The sequence below is a fragment of the Pseudonaja textilis genome, chromosome 3, assembly GCF_049901715.1.
Source record: "Pseudonaja textilis isolate UNSWEBS1 chromosome 3, rPseTex1.2, whole genome shotgun sequence".
Taxonomy (NCBI): Eukaryota; Metazoa; Chordata; class Lepidosauria; order Squamata; family Elapidae; genus Pseudonaja; species Pseudonaja textilis.
The window spans coordinates 57,007,768-57,024,098 of record NC_141992.1 but is presented as its reverse complement, the minus strand read 5'-3'; positions in this window follow the sequence as shown (position 1 = coordinate 57,024,098).

Here is a 16,331-nt window from a genome sequence, read left to right as displayed (position 1 = left end):
CTGGACTAATGTTCTGGCCTGCCATAGGGCGGTTTTCTATGGTATTTAGAAGCATTAGTAATGAACAGTATTTTGTAACATTTTAAAGCATTTTAGCTCATTCATACATTCAAATGATGCTCCACCAAATTGAGTGTGACAGCAATGTGCAGTTACTTTGGATTCAAGAATAATTAAAGGTATAAAATGATCAATGATGCCTCTGCATAGTCTACACCTAGCAGCAAAAGGTTGAGTTGCACTTCTAAGGAAGGACACCTGTTAGGAAAGGCGTATGGGCATCTTGGTCTAGGATAGTCAGTTTTCCAGTTGAAATTATGGATAAGTCTATCCAAGTGTTGTGAAATTAAGGCCTTTTCATCATGTCTTTTGATTGCTGGTTGGTGTTCAATGAATGTTAGTCTACTAGTCTTCTGCTTGCTTGTCCCACATAGTGGCTATTACAGTAATTAAACTCTATGTTCTGGAAAACTTGTGTTTTTTCCTTGTTGGACTACTGGATCCTTTTATTTATATAACAAAAAGTCCAGAATGGCTCCTCACCAGCAATCAACACTCATATAAACAGGGATTAACACTAGGATTAATACCAAACAATCAAGCAGTAAAAAAATTCCTGTAATCAAGACATTACTAGTTCAGGCAATCAATAAATAACAGCCTAATGAAGAAATTACCAAGGAGATAACAATAGCTCATCCAATACTGATAGGGGAAGCAACTATATATAAACAGAGAAGAAATCCCACTCCCTTCTAACATAAATGATGTTACCTACTTTGGTAAAGAAACATCTGCAAGCCAATAACCAAGCTCAGAGAATACCAAGGACTCTACGGTTGAACCCTGAGCTACAGATACTCTTTTCTATTGCGACCGTCACATGTCTGCCTTCCCACTTGTTGAACCCTACTTGGAAATGCTCAGCTCATACTTGTAACCTGTTTGTCAGTTTTCATGAATTTGATATAAGAGACTCATGAGCCTCCCTCTAGGCTCAGTGTGGTTCTATTCTGAAGGACAGGCCGGTGCTAATCTGAATAATTTCCAAAGTGAGGCAGTGGGGGTGGGGGAGTCTGTGTGGAAGAATGGATAGAAATACCAGCTTATGTAAATGTCAATGACATCATCCTTTCTCCTTACTCCTAGTGCTATTTATAGATACTTTAATTTACTCCCCTTTGCTTTATTAACTTTCCAGAAGCTCTTTATCCCCAGCATTTAGCGTCTCAATTGGCAAGCAGCAGCCAGCTGCTTAGCTGGTAGGAAACTTTTTCTCCTCATGCAGTCAAAACAACCAGGGTACAAATAGAGAGTAAAATGAAGGGAGAAAGAAGAAAAGGTTGTATGTGACAAGTCTAGTTGTAAAGATGCCTTGTGGGATCCTTAGATGAGGTAGACTTCCAGATCTTACATAAGATCTGGAAACAAGAAAAGGTCTTCTACATTAACACATATTAGATATAGCTGTAGAATTTAGAAACAGCGTCATATATCAGGGGTCCACATTTTTTTTTTGAACAAGTGCCATACTTGGAATGGTGAGAATGAGTTATAACCTTCTTAGAAAATGGCTGCTGCTGTTGGTGTAGTCATTTATCAAACATGTTTTCCAGAAGGCAAGCAGAAAAAACAGGAAAAAATGCCCCTTAGTGCTCACTTTTGCTTGCCTCCCAAGGTGCCCTGTGCAATCTCTACTTTAAAAAAATTCTGTTTTCTGACTAGGAAAAGGTACATGCTTCAGAACAAAGCTGCAGTAATCTACCATTTTATTCCATAACAATGCTTATGGATTCTCTGTAGCCCTTTGTAAATATGATTTATGTTTGAATCTGGCTTTTGCTTTGCATTTTGCTAGGGTTCCACTTAGTTATGCTTTAATTAAAATATATTTTAAAATATCATGACCATGATTCCTGGCAAGTGAGGCACTAAGGGAAATGTCAATGGGCCCCTTTACTAGTTTCTTTCTCTTGCTTCTGAAGCCTAATCCCCATCATTGGCATGCTAAGGTCCAGGACATGATGGAACTCAACCAAACTACTGTATATCAGATATACTTCTAAAACTATACTGCATCCTTTGTAGCGTTATGGGAGAAAAGGGAAACACAACACAAACATAGGCAACCAGTCACACATATGTACACATACATACATAAGGGAGAGAACATTAAAAGTAAGTAATGCAAAATAATGTTATTTTGATGGAGATGTAAACAATTAAAATAAATATTTTTTTTCCTCAGGGGAAAAAGTGACCGCTGAGAAGTTTCAGTTCAGTTCCAGGGTGATGAAAAAGGATAGCAAAAGATGGTAGCCAGCCAGGAAATCAATGACTTGATTGCTTTGCATTTATTCTGCAATGATTGGGAAGGTCTATTATAGTGTCCAGGGAATTCCTATTGTATTATTGGGTAATGTAAAAGTATGTTCTATAAATATAGAAAAAAAAATAGAGAGGGAAAACAAGGTTCTCTGTAAGAAGACAATATTGTTATGCTAGCAATATTTTAGCTAGGAATGAAGTCTTATAGTCATGATGACACAATCTGCATATAAATACATTATTTTACATCTAACTAAAACTGAATTTGAAACAACATGATTTTATTCCAATACCCAGTCAGGATATAGAAAACCATCCTGGACAAGCCTTCAACTATAGACACTAATAAGATAACAGCTGGTTGAATTGTGCTCACATGATTCATGGGCACATGCGCACACATACTACTTCCCAGAATATATCCAGTGAGGTAATGGGTACTAGCTTCCCGTTAATTTTAAATACACAGCAGCTGTTGTGAGGTATTAATTGTAATTCAGTAAAATGAGAAAATAAGGCTGTGTTGTGGTGGGGAGCAGGGACCATGACAGATGTGAAGTCCTACTCTTTGAACAGACAGTTTAGTCAGTAAGGATTACACCACTTTAATTGCTGTGAGAAAATGCTGTGGTTTAGTTTCTTTGCTGGTGCTTTCCACTGCCTTCTGAATGAGAACTGAAGCTCTTTTATAGGCCCTCTCACGGCTTTTTATATCATACCATGAGTTTGGGATAATTGAAATATATGATTTTATGTTCCTAACTCTCACCACTATATTCTTTAGATATATGTTTTTTTTCTGGATCTACTGTATGGCCCCAACTGTTTCTCTGTTAGGTAAAGCAGATCCTCCAAACTTCCAGGTTAGGTAACCACTGTCTGTATACAGAGATCAATCTCAAACATATGCAACTTCCCTTTTTCTGAGTCAGGGTTTATGTATAGTTCAGAGCATATCATATAGATAGCTAGTATTGTCAGTACCAGGAAGAGGCAATCTGATGCCATGTGGATTAAAATTGCTGTAATTTTTTGTTTTGCCCATACGGATTTGGGCATATGGATATTGTACTGGAGAATACATAGAAGATGCTAGGTTGCCTGTTTCATTCTGACAGACAGCAACCACCTCTTCAGAATCGCAGGCAGAAATTTTGTCCAGCCATTTTGCTCCATAGATAAAAGGTTTGTATTCAAATATAATGGAATGTCTGTAAATTCCCAGTATAAAATATTTGTGTAAGAACTTAATTTTTGTATTTTCTAAATGTTTCTATGGAGATTTTTGTTAAAAACAAATAAATCCTGACCGTAATTTTTTTAAAAAAATTTATTTAGAGTTAGATGAGTCAGAAATACATATTTTAAGAGATGCCATTAATTTCAAACTTACACAATTTTTCAGATAGGAATTTTTAAAATGAAAATTTGGCAGAATACATCTATAAATGAATACCTATAAAAATGTTGGAGCCAGAAATAATATTATCCCTTCCTTGAAGCTTTATTTCTTGGAGAAAATCTATGAGAGCATCAAGCGTCTTGGTGACTTAATGGCACATAAACGAAACATTGTTAATTAAATCCATTTTGTAGAATCAGGTCTAAAAGAATGACCATATTATTTGAATTCTGGTTTGAAGTTAGGAATTTCAGAATAGTTGGTGGAATATGCTAATCAGAAGTATTGTTTATTGGCAATTTAGCTATAGGTCTAAATCAGAAAACAACAATACTTTGATCAGTAGAACACTCAGTCAGGGATAGAGGTGCACGTTTTCATCTTCCTTGAAAAAGCTACTGTAGTTTATAATTTGGGAGAGTATCTAAACTCCACTTTGGTCCTACAGAACTTGTCATCCTTTCTTGGGTTGTATATATGTAGTCATTAGCTGTTTTAACTTTTTAGATCAAAATTGAATGCTGCTATGTAATCTATGTGGGGCTATGGTGCAAAATCTCAGCTAAGAAGTTTCTGAAGTTTGAAAAATAATTATTTACTTTCACTAACTTTTAATAAATTTGGAACACATTGTGCTAGTTGTTGGTTACAAAGTCCTAAATAGCTTGGGACTAAGTTTGTTGAAGATTGCTTCTTTATACAGTACTTGAAGCTGTTACAGGATCAAAAGCCACTATTTATCAGTTTCAGCTTGCAATTCTCTGTTCTTAGTGGCTGCTGAATACTGTCGTAAATGAATCCCAATTGGGAGAATGTCCTTCTCCTCTCAACTTCCAGGTTTTTCCCTCCCTCTAAAGATAGCTTGTGTTTTCATTTTCATAGTGGGAGGCACCCTTAACTAAGGAGAGAACTCGTTGGCATTTTGCCAGCTGTCCCTTATAGTGATAATTCATGCTTCTGAGCATGAGGAAGACATTGACATTTCCTAGTGGATATCTTCATATTAGGGATATGTTTGTCCAGTTTTGTGACTAGCTAAATGTGTGCATGAAAATACATACATATTGTGAACATGCAAGCTACAAATCAGACATGCTCAATCCACATCTTAATAAAAGAGATGTGCTCTCAGTCACATACAAATGAATAATTACATTAAAATATCTCGTAATGACTTTGAAAACTTCTATGGCATCTGCTTATGGAGGTTTCTGGCAGAAAAATTATCTATAGCAGATCAGAACCATCTTGTGATTTGCCTGGAGCATTTCCTTTACATTTTCTTTTTTAATCAATTATTTCTCTCCTGAATGTTTGAATTTTGAACATTTGAAAGTTAAATGGTTTTTTTAATATGTTAGTTGTTGTTGTTTTTCAAACAATATTTACTTTGAGGCTTTATCCCCAAAAGAGGGAAATGGGTGGGAGAAAGAATAGAAATCTTTAGCCACATGCCTCCATGCTAAAGGCCAAGGGGTTCTTTTTGTTTTTAGTGTGCTTTTATCTATTACCGTAATCACTAGAAATGTAGCATAGATATTAACAGCCTCCAAACTGTGTTAGGAGAGTCATCCAAAGGGCATTCCTTGGATGATAAGTAATAACAGTAGAACTGCCAAGCTACTATGCCAAAATAGGAGACAGGCCCAGGATGTGAAGACTTAGAAGACTTCAGAGAGAAGTCTGAAACTTCAAACCTTTCACCTATGTTCTGGACCATTTCACTAGAACAATCATAAATGTTCTTCTCTCAAAACTGTAGACAATATTCCCATCAGCTTCTCTTTGAAAAGATCCAGATGTTTTAAACATATTTAAATAGATTTTGTAAAGTTGCCATAAAAAATGTACAGAAAGGCTTATCTTGAATTCACCTGGATTCATTTTATTTATTTGTATGGAGTCATTTTATTATTCAAGACTAGTGATAGCTGTACTGTGTGTTCTTGGAAGCTACTTCAGTCTAAGGGCCAGAAATATGTTTTCATATATAACTGAAAAGATGCTGTAATATTAATTCAATAAACAAAATGTTAAAAAGTTATGATATTTATGTACTTACCAAGCACATCTAAATTATATTAAAGAAACCAAAATACCTTACAATCCCCAAGCCATGTCACAACTGTTGAGCACTCCTAATGTTTGGAAATTGAATGTTGAAAAATTCAACACACCCTACAAGTAGGAATGGAAGTCAGGGATTAATGACACTACAGTATTAAAATTGGTGTTAGTCTTTTCTGTTTTTCTAGAAAAGGCAATGCAACAGAAAGCATACGAAAAGACCAGGCAAGACTTATCAATTATAAAATTAGGTAGATGAGATTTATTTATGTGGATAACAGCATTAGTTGGTGTTGGCATTCTAAGACCAGGGATAACAAGATTGTTATCCAACAAAAAGGCAAACTAGTAAAGCTAAGGAAAAAATAATTTTGTGATTTTTTTAATAAGACATGAACAAATTACATTTGAAGAAAGAAAGAAAGAAAGAAAGAAAGAAAGAAAGAAAGAAAGAAAGAAAGGCCACATACCACATTGAAATTAATTAATATCTTGCCAAAAATAGACTTCAGATCATGCGCATAGTACAGGCAGCTGCCCCATCATTCTTCATTACCTTTTTTCACTGCTCTTCTCTGATCAAAATGAAATGCTCAGCTAAAACAATTTATCTATTAATTTTAGTTTTTAAACAGGGAAGCTGAAAGACAGTTCTAATATCCCTGTTTGAAAAGGTAATGCAAAGACATAAAAAGGAAGAAATTGATAAGGAGCACTAACCTATTTTGCGAATCCTCTTCTCTGGACAGTCTTCTTCAGATATCTGAACCAGAATCGGGATCGGGAAATAGAAATGATAAAAATCTGTGTGTATATAAAGGGAGTAAGGTCCCAGCAGACAGAATAAACAATTCTATGAGAGGAAATGATCCAGAAGAAAGGTTAACTCCATTAGAACCATAACTTTCCTTAATTTTAGGCTTCCTGATTATTTTTTTTAACCAACAAATAGAAATATCACAAAACCTGTATGTCTCATCTTGATTGTGTACTTGCATGCATGTACACAATGAAAGAAATGTGACCCTGTGGGCATTTCTAATATCTCCTATTAAAACAAATTCTGATGATAACTTTTGATACTTTCTAGGGTGCTAGCATTTAATTTATAATAATAAGCAGCCTTTCCCAAATTCTATTTTTCCTTATATATAATTCTTGAATTCAGGCTCTTTCACCTCTTCCACCCAATTTGCAATAATTTTTCAGTCTTATATGATTACAGGCTCATAAGAGGAAATAACCAAAGTCTACAATAAATGGGAACAGTTCTTCAGGATCACAATGGAGGCTGGCAGCAAAACCAAGTTACTAGGTTTCCTGTCAGAGACAAATGGCTTCCCTTTTCTTGATAAGCCATGTAAACTAACAATATAGACCTGCAGTATGTTCTTGCTGTTTTGGGTAGTCTTATTTTTTTCTTCCTTTTACTTGTGAGTAATCCTTTCAATTTGTATGTTCCCCTTCTAGAGCTCACTAGGGAAATCTATGCTCTTCTGTAGTTATGAAGACCCAATTACATTCAATACATTGAAATCTGCAGTTATTTTTTAGTATTTCTAGTTTAGGCTATTGTTTGGTCCACATCCCTCCCCCCCACCCCAAAAAAAAAAACAACAACTCATAATCCTGAGCACACTTGGCTCAACTTGATACATTATTTTGTTTGGTTGTTTTTAGAGTATTTGTAATCATCTTCTCAGCTGAAATTATCTTCACCATGACTAAAAAGAAAACATCCAGTTCTGTTTTATACCAACCTGAAAATCAACAGTAAACATGTGACCAGAAACCTTAATTGTGTTTACTCAGTGTTATACATATGCAAATACTCCTCCAACATGAATGTCCTTCAAAAAATTAGAGAGAGCGATCTTCTGTTAGTACACGTGAAGCAGTTATCAGGAATTATTTAAAGGGAAAGCAAATGTAATTAAGTTCACTGTGCAATGGTAATATTGAAGGTTTTCTTTTCTTATCTATATGTATACCATGTACCTCATATTGCTAGCTTTTCATTTCATAAACCTGCTGAAAAACCAAGAAGTGATGTCAAAACAGGAAGAAGCATAGCAAAACCTGGTAGAGTGAAACCCAGTTGTATTATGTTTATCCTTCACAGTCCCACAATCACTGATATATGTTTGTGTGTGTGTGTGTGTGTGTGTGTGTGTGTGTGTGTGTGTATTAATATACATGGATAACTGAACATTATATAAAGAGACATGGTGGCTCAGTGGCTGAAACACTGAGCTTGTCGATCAGAAAGGTCGGCAGTTCAGCACTTCGAATCCCTAGCGCCGTGTAATGGAGTGAGCTCCCATTACTTGTCCCAGCTTCTACCAACCTAACAGTTCGAAAGCAGGTAAAAATGCAAGTAGAAAAATAAGGACCACTTTGGTGGGAAGGGAACAGCGTTCCGTGCACCTTCGGCATTTAGTCATGCTGGCCACATGACCATGGATGTCTTCGGACAGCACTGGCTCTTCAGCTTTGTAACGGAGATGAGCACCACCCGCTAAAGCTGGAAAAAACTAGCACGTATGTGCAAGGGGAACCTTTACTTTACCTATAACTATACATAGAAGCTGAAAAGTGCTATTGCAAGGTGGAAGAATCTTGAAAATGTTATACATTGCACTCAAAATGTTCTTTTCTCTCATGCACATGGTTATTGTTTCTTTATGTCTATCTTAATCAAAGGCACATTTTTTGCATTATATCTTTGCTCCTGTTTCTATAACTTTTAAATCCAAAATTAGCTTGTGCTCTTGATTTATTTGAAGAGAAAGAAGTCAGAGATCCAGCTTCATATATAATAAAAATTTGAAATGAAGACTATTTTTTGGCCATAAGGTATCAAAATTTTAAAAAGTATTTAGGTTTGCAAGATTGGGGCTGGAATATCAAGAGGTTCCAAGAAGGAGAGGGATGAAATATTGGTCCTTTGAAAGTAAATTATTGCAGCAAATTATTTCATTGCTTACTCTCTTACTCAAAATAGACTTGACACATCTATTTTATTGGGCAAGAGTGTCTTTTAAGTAGTTCCATATGTTAGTTGAATACTTTTGGTTCCTTTTGTTAAACAACATTATTTATTTGGCATCTTCACCTGGCAAAACATTCTGCATGCTGGACAGGTAATAATTTTCCCCTTTTTCCTTTAATCTTTCATAATAGTTGTTTAACATTTATCCTGTATGGCATTACAGGTAGTCCTTGACTTACGACTACAATTGAGCCCAGAATTTCTGTTGTTATGTGAGACAGTTGTTAAGTGAAATTTGCCTCATTATATGACCATTCTTGCCAGAGTTGTTAAGTGAATCACTGCAATTGTTAAGTTAGTAATTGTTAAGTGAATCTGGCTTCCCGATTGACTTTGCTTGTCAGAAAGTTGCAAAAGGTGATGACATGACCCCAGGACTTTGCAACCGTCATAAATATGAATCAGTTGCCAAGCATCTGAATTTTGACCATGGGGATGCTGCAGCTGTCATAAGTGTAAAAACAATCATATGTCACTTTTCACAGTGCTGTTGTAACTTTGAACAGTCACTAAATAAACTATTGTAAGTCAAGGACTATTTGTATTACACCAATACATGAAATTTGTTCTTCCAGTATCTTGTCAGAATAGCTTGTGTGGCTAGATTCTGTTTGAGCCTGAAGAAGCTTAACTTACCTTAGTTCTTTTACGCCCAAGTTTCCATCTTAGATACCAGAAGAACAGAAACTAACTTATGGAAACAGGGGCACCACCAAACAATGGCTTAGATCCAGTTTGCTAGTTTATCTGATTGTACAACACCCATTTGTTTGGATAGCTGAAAGAGCTTTTTACTGGCTTTGTGAGTCTGAATGAAAGCAGAACAATTTTCCCCCTCTTGTTTTACCTTGATCTTTGGCTCCTGGGATAAAGTGATCCATAACTCTCTTGCTTCCCCCTACTCTTCATAGGCTCAGCATTCCATTCCTGGAACCTGAAGGGAGCATTTATCTCCCCGCTTCATTCCAGCTGCCTGTAACCATGGTTAGAGGAATTAGGGAAATTTCCAGCTAAAAAAACCCCAATCTTTCCTTGTTGTTACGACTTCAGAGACTTTTTAATACAGCGAAATAATATGTCAAGATGGTTTTGATGTTTTTATGTGTAAAGGTAAAGTAAAGGTAAAGATTCCGCTTGCACATGCGTGCTAGTCATTTCCAGCTCTAGGGGACGGTACTCATCTCTGTTACAAAGCTGAAGAGCCAGCGCTGTCTGAAGATGTCTTCGTGGTCATGTGACTGGCATGACTAAATGCCAAAGGCACATGGAACGCTGTTACCTTCGCACCAAAGTGGTCCCTATTTTTCTACTTGCATTTTCACATGCTTTCAAACTGCTAGGTTGGCAGAAGCTGGGACAAGTAACAGGAACACACTCCGTTGCACAGTGCTAAGGATTCAAACCGCTGAACTGCCAACCTTTCTGATCGACAAGCTCAGCGTCTTAGCCACTGAGCCACCATGTCCCGTTTTTAATATGTACTTGGGGTTTATATGTAGTTTGTTTATTTACACAGCACCATCCTTCACATCATTCCATATCAGTTGGTGTGGGGTGGGTAGTATTTTTTAAAAATTTCTTTTTTTGGCATGAAGTGGAGGAAAGGGAATTTCCACTACCCACAGGGGGCAGGGCACTTCCTTTGATTGTAAGCCATGGACACAATGCCTAATATAATGGTAGGATAATCAGTCTCAAGGATATCAAGTTGGAGAAAGGTACTTTAAAATATTTGATTGAATGAAAGAAAAATAAAAGAGAAAATTATTGGGATGCAAATCTACTCAGATCTTTTTATTTTACACGTAACATGAAAACCTGCAATTTATTTTATTTTTAATATTTTGTATAGTAAGGAAAGCAAAGCCCAAAAGCAGCTGGAGAGCTGCAGTGTAGTTGATAGAAAGTGATGGCTTTCTATGGATTCTTCAGTAAAACATTTTGGGAACTGAACCGGCAAAACAGACGATTACTGTAAGTGATGCCTTATTACCCCCCTTTCTGTTTATGAGTAGCTGTGCAAACATATTACCAAAGTCTTAGTAAAATTGTTGTTGGCTGCAGCTCACTTGGAAATGACACTATATTGGAAGGACTCTAAGGGATTATCTATTCGCACATGGATGTTCAGAGCATGGAAATTTGCAGTCATGGAAAAATTAACCACAAGCGGATGCTTCTAAAAGATCAAACAAATATAACTTCATAGACATTTGGTTTCCTTTTACATAATTTGCAAAAACAACTTCAGTGTTGTTCTGTCTACTCAGAGGGACTATGTTACCTTTTGAAGAGAGATTTGTTAAAAAGGAACTGAAGACCTTTCCCCAAATTCATCTATTCACAACATAAACATGACTTGACGGTATCTTCTTCTTCTGCCATTCCTGTATGTCTCTCTAAGATAATATATCTATCTATCTTATCTCAGATACTATTAAAAAAATAAAAACTAGTAGAAACTAAAAATTGAAAGGAAAAATAGAAAGCACAGAAGAGAAAAGGGTAGAAAGAAAAACAGAAGAAATAAGAATATAGTTAAGAAAAATAAAATAAAAATAAAAATAACTTCCCCTGTATAAACAACTTTAGTAACCTATTACTTTTTCTTACAATACAACAAATGATTAATTCTTCCCATATTCCATCTCTTATCTATAAATAAATCCTTAAAGACTTGTCATTCCCTCCTAATCTCACCCAGTGCTATAAAATGTATTGATCCAAACGTTCCTAATAGTTGAAAAAACAGTTAACAAGCAATTTCCAAAAGTGATTAGAAAAGGAAGTGTGTAAATCCAGTATCCTTTTGAAGATGCCAACCATGGTTTCAGCAAGATATTTATTCCCTTTTCTCCCTAAGCCTTATCTTGCAGTCTTCTCGTGAGAAGAAAACAGTATGGAGAATTTGTGAGTAATCTCAACCCCTCTCCTTGTCTGAGGAGGAATTGTGAAGAGCCCATATTCAAAAGAAATTATGTTTAAGAGTTTTTAAGTTATGTGCATTTTCCTCAATATCTATCAAATTTAGTTCGTGTCTAATCATCCCTATTTCTTTCTTAACTTCCATATTCTTTGGGTCATTTTAGAGCTCATATTCAATTTTTTAAATACTTTCTTGTAATTCGTTCTGTTTCTTCCATTTTTCTTTATTTTTCTTAGCTATATAGGCTATTGATATGCCTCTCACGAAGGCCTTTGTAATGTCCCATAAATTTTGTAAACCAGTATGTTGCTTTAGATTAACCTTAAAGAATGTTTCTAACTCATTTTTCATTTCATATTCTTTTTCCTTTGTTATTTGTGAATTTAATATCCATCTCCTTTTCCTTTTACTATGTCCTTTCCATGTAATTTTAACTGGGCTATGGTCAGCCCATATATTAGGCATTATCTCTACTTCACTAATGTCTTTCTCGATTGCCCCATTAACCCATACCATATCAATTCTGGACTATGATTTTTGTGGACTAGAATAAAACGTATATTTCTTCTCATTTGGATTCCTCTTCCTCCATATATCTTCCAAATTGGTCTCATGTGTTAAATCAAAAAAATTTTTGGGTAAAATTCTTTTTTTTCTTCCTAGTCCCTTCCATACTAATAGTCTTTTTTAACATCAACAATGGCATTAAAGTCCCCTATCAAGCAAATATTTTCTTCACTTACACTAATTATTTTATCATACAGTCCCTTATAAAACTTCTTCTGGTTATCATTAGGGGCATATATCCCCACTAATAGTAATTGTTTTTGATGTAAATTAATTTGTATCATTAAAATTCTGCCTTGTTCATCTGCATAGATTTTTTTTTGCATTTATCCCTTTTTTTCGTAAATTGCTACCCCCTTTTCTTTTGATCTGCCAATGCTGTAAATAATATACCCAACTTGGGATTTTCTAGATATTTTTATGCTTTTTTGGATATGTACCTCCTATAGGCATATAATATCAACATTTTGTTTAGTTAGTTTGGTTAATATTTGTTTCCTCTTGATCTGGGAGTTTAATCCATTGATGTTTATTGAGAGTAATTTAATCTCTTCTTCCATTGTTAATTCTGAGTCTACCTAAACCTTCTGTTTGTTCTTGCTTCTCTTTGGGGTTTTGTTCTTAGTCCTTCTCTCCTTGGGTATTCTTTCTTTTCTTTGCTTCTCTCTTCTTGGTCCGTTTCCTGTATTCCCTGTTGCTGATCTTCTTGTTGGTCCCCCTAACTCTTGCTTTCTGACTCTTCTTTACTGCTCCCCTCTTCCTCTATCAACCGATCGTAAAGTTCTTGCACCTTTTCAATACTATCAATTTTTACTCTTCTTTCTTGCCACATCACCAGCATTCCTTCAGGGACCAGCCATCGGAACCAGATGTTTTGTTTATTCAGTAGTATTGCCAGAGATCTGTAGTCCTTCCTCAACTCTCTTACCTGCCTCAGAATTTGTTTCAAGGTAAGAGGTGTTACCTTGTTTCAAGGTAAGTGAGCTCTTTTTCTTTATACACCATCGGCTCATCCTTTGTGATGCTATATACAATGTCTCTTACATTTTTTCTGGAGAACCTGAACCTCTAGGCAGCTTGTTTCATCTGGCATAGTTTGTATGGATCCGGTAGACCTCATCTAATTCTTTCACTATTTCCTGCTGATCCCTTTGCAATGCCTCTGCTATTAAGTGGGACATTATATCTCCCAGGTCTTCATCTTTGGATTCCATTACATTTTGGAACCTCAAATAAAATGCTGCATGTTCCATTTCGAGATGGATAATCGAATCTTCTAAGTCTCTATTCATCTCTATTACTTTCCTGTCCATCCTTCCAATCTCTTATCTGTTTGTTCAGCTTTAGTTTCTATATTCTTTATTCTTTGTTCATTCTTCTCCAGTGTCTGTTGGATCGTTCCCATCTTCTCCTCTAATTTTATTTTATTTTATTTTTTATTTTTAAGACTAACATGAACAAACAAAACATAAAAACATCAAGCCATATTTCCATATATATACATACAGTGTGCCAGTTGGTTTACAAATTGTTTTGTGCTTCCATTTCGTAGTCTTCAATTAAAATTACATTGTATATACTCTCATACTTTCAATCAAATGTTAAATACATTAATATCATTATTAATCAATCATTTGACTATACTTTTATTCATTCATGTTTTACGAAATAATCACATTTTACATAATTTTTTTTATAATGGTTCATATTATCATCCCAAATCTATCCTAAAATCGTTTTGTAGATATAATAAGAATACATCTTTATATATTTATTATTTTCTAAGAATCTATATATTTCATTACTATGTTTTATTATCTAACCTTTGATAGAATAGATCCCAAATTTTATAAAATTGTTTATCATCTTGTTCTCTAATTTCAAATGTCAATCTACTCATTTCAGCACATTCCAATATTTTCTTAATGATTTCCTCTTGTGAGGGTGTTTTCTCATTTTTCCAGTTTTTAGCAAATACAATCCTAGCCACTGTTAATACATTTTCAATCAGGTATTTCAAGTCTTTACTATATATTTCAGGTAAAATTCCCAATAAAAATATTTCTGGTTTCAAATCTATATGCTTTTTTGTCATTTTTTCCAACCACGTGTGGATTTTAGTCCAATATTTTTTAGCATCCACACATGTCCACCACATATGGTAATATGAGCCAGGTGTCTGATGACTTTTCCAACATTTTTCAGATTTATTCTTGAACATTCTTGCTATTCTTGTCGGGGGGAAATGCCACCTGTAAAACATCTCATACAAATTTTATTTATATGCTGTTGACATTGTCATTTTATAATTTTGAGACCACAGTTTTTGCCATTTCTCTAGATCAATCCCATATCCAAAATTCTTCCCCCAAGCAATCATAGTTTCTTTAACTTGTTCTTCTTCTAGTTTAATTTCTAATAAACATCCAATTTTTTAATCACCTTTTCATCAGTACCTGTCAAAATCTTATCTAAGTCAGTCAGTTTATCATAGAAACCTTCTGTTTTAGAATCTTTATCATACCTTGAATGTATTTGCGCATATGAAAACCAATTCATCTTTATACCTTGTTCCTCTAATTTTTGCATAGATTTAAGTTCACCCTTTTCATTCAATATTTCACCATATCTAACTGTTTGTTCCTTTTTGTATATTATAGGATAAGGTATGGGCGGAGCTGGCATCACGACGATACGGCATGCGATCTTGGAGGTCTGAGATCGCTGCCGATATCTTTGCTCCTGGATGGTCCAATCGGATCTAAACCATCTTGAAGAGATGGTGAAAGTAAAGAGTGCATCCTGTTGATCCCAGGGATACCACAAAGTCCCTGGTAGATCCAGGAGAAGCTCTTTTTGCCAGTGGCAAAGAGGCAGCCATTAAAGCTGCTGAAGTTGGGACAGCTCCGAAACGAAAGAGAACGGAAAGAGAGAGTGTGCCAGTTTGGTAAGAACTTTTTCTTTATTTTAAGATTTGAAAGAACACCCTAAGGAAAAGAAAGAATCTGTAAAAGTTTTGACAGAAGTGACTAAGCGGCAATTTTAAACAGGAATGTCAAAGTAATATTTTTATTTTATTTTCTCATTGCTGGATTTTTTACACATGATCTTATACTTTGAAACTGGACTGGTTTTTTCTCTTCTTTTATCTCTTCTTTTTCTCCTTTTTGATTTTATAATATTTTAGGCTAGAGACTCCCTTTTAGTTATTTTTTAAAAAATATCTTTTTCTTTTTTTAATTAATTCTTATTATATTTTTCTTGGAAAAGGAGGGGGAAAGTTAAAGCAAAAGAAACTTTGTAACACTGCCAACTAGAGGCTTGTAAATATTCTATTTCTCTTTTGACCAGACAAAGCTGAGAAAGAACTGAGACTTCTTTTCAAGGACATTGCTATTTGATAAGATGGAGGGAAGAGCATGGGAGAGTATCATTACAGGTGCTCTTCTGGGTTTCTATCAACAGCTGGAGTCTGGTGTTGAAGCTTCTAGGAAAAGAAAAGGTGATAAGTCTCTGGAGAAGAGAGTTATAACAAGAGCCTTGGATAATTAAACGAAGTTCAGTGTGCTCTTTTTATTTTTTCTAAGCTGTGCTACCCCCCCTCATCAGTTTACTTTTTGTAATAGCTATTTGGATTTCTGGCCCTTTGGAACTTGTCTTTGTTTTTCTTGTCTTTAGAAGTTAAATTTCTATGCTTGCTCTTTATTTTAAAGGAAAAGCTTTAGTATTAATGATTTTCTTCCTTCTATTTTTAAGGGAGTAGTCTTTTTTTTTCTTTTTTTCCCTCCCCCTCCCTGGTATTTTTGTTTTTCCATCTACCTTCCATATTGGCTTTTTTCTTTCTTTCTTTTTTTTCTGGCCTTTTTTTCTCTTATGCATCCTTTTGTATTTGAGACCTGTTAATTGGACTAAGGTGTTGAAGAACCTGAAGAATTTTCCCTTTCTCTTTTTTAGCTTTTTATTTTTCACTTTTCTGCCTTTTTTAGGAT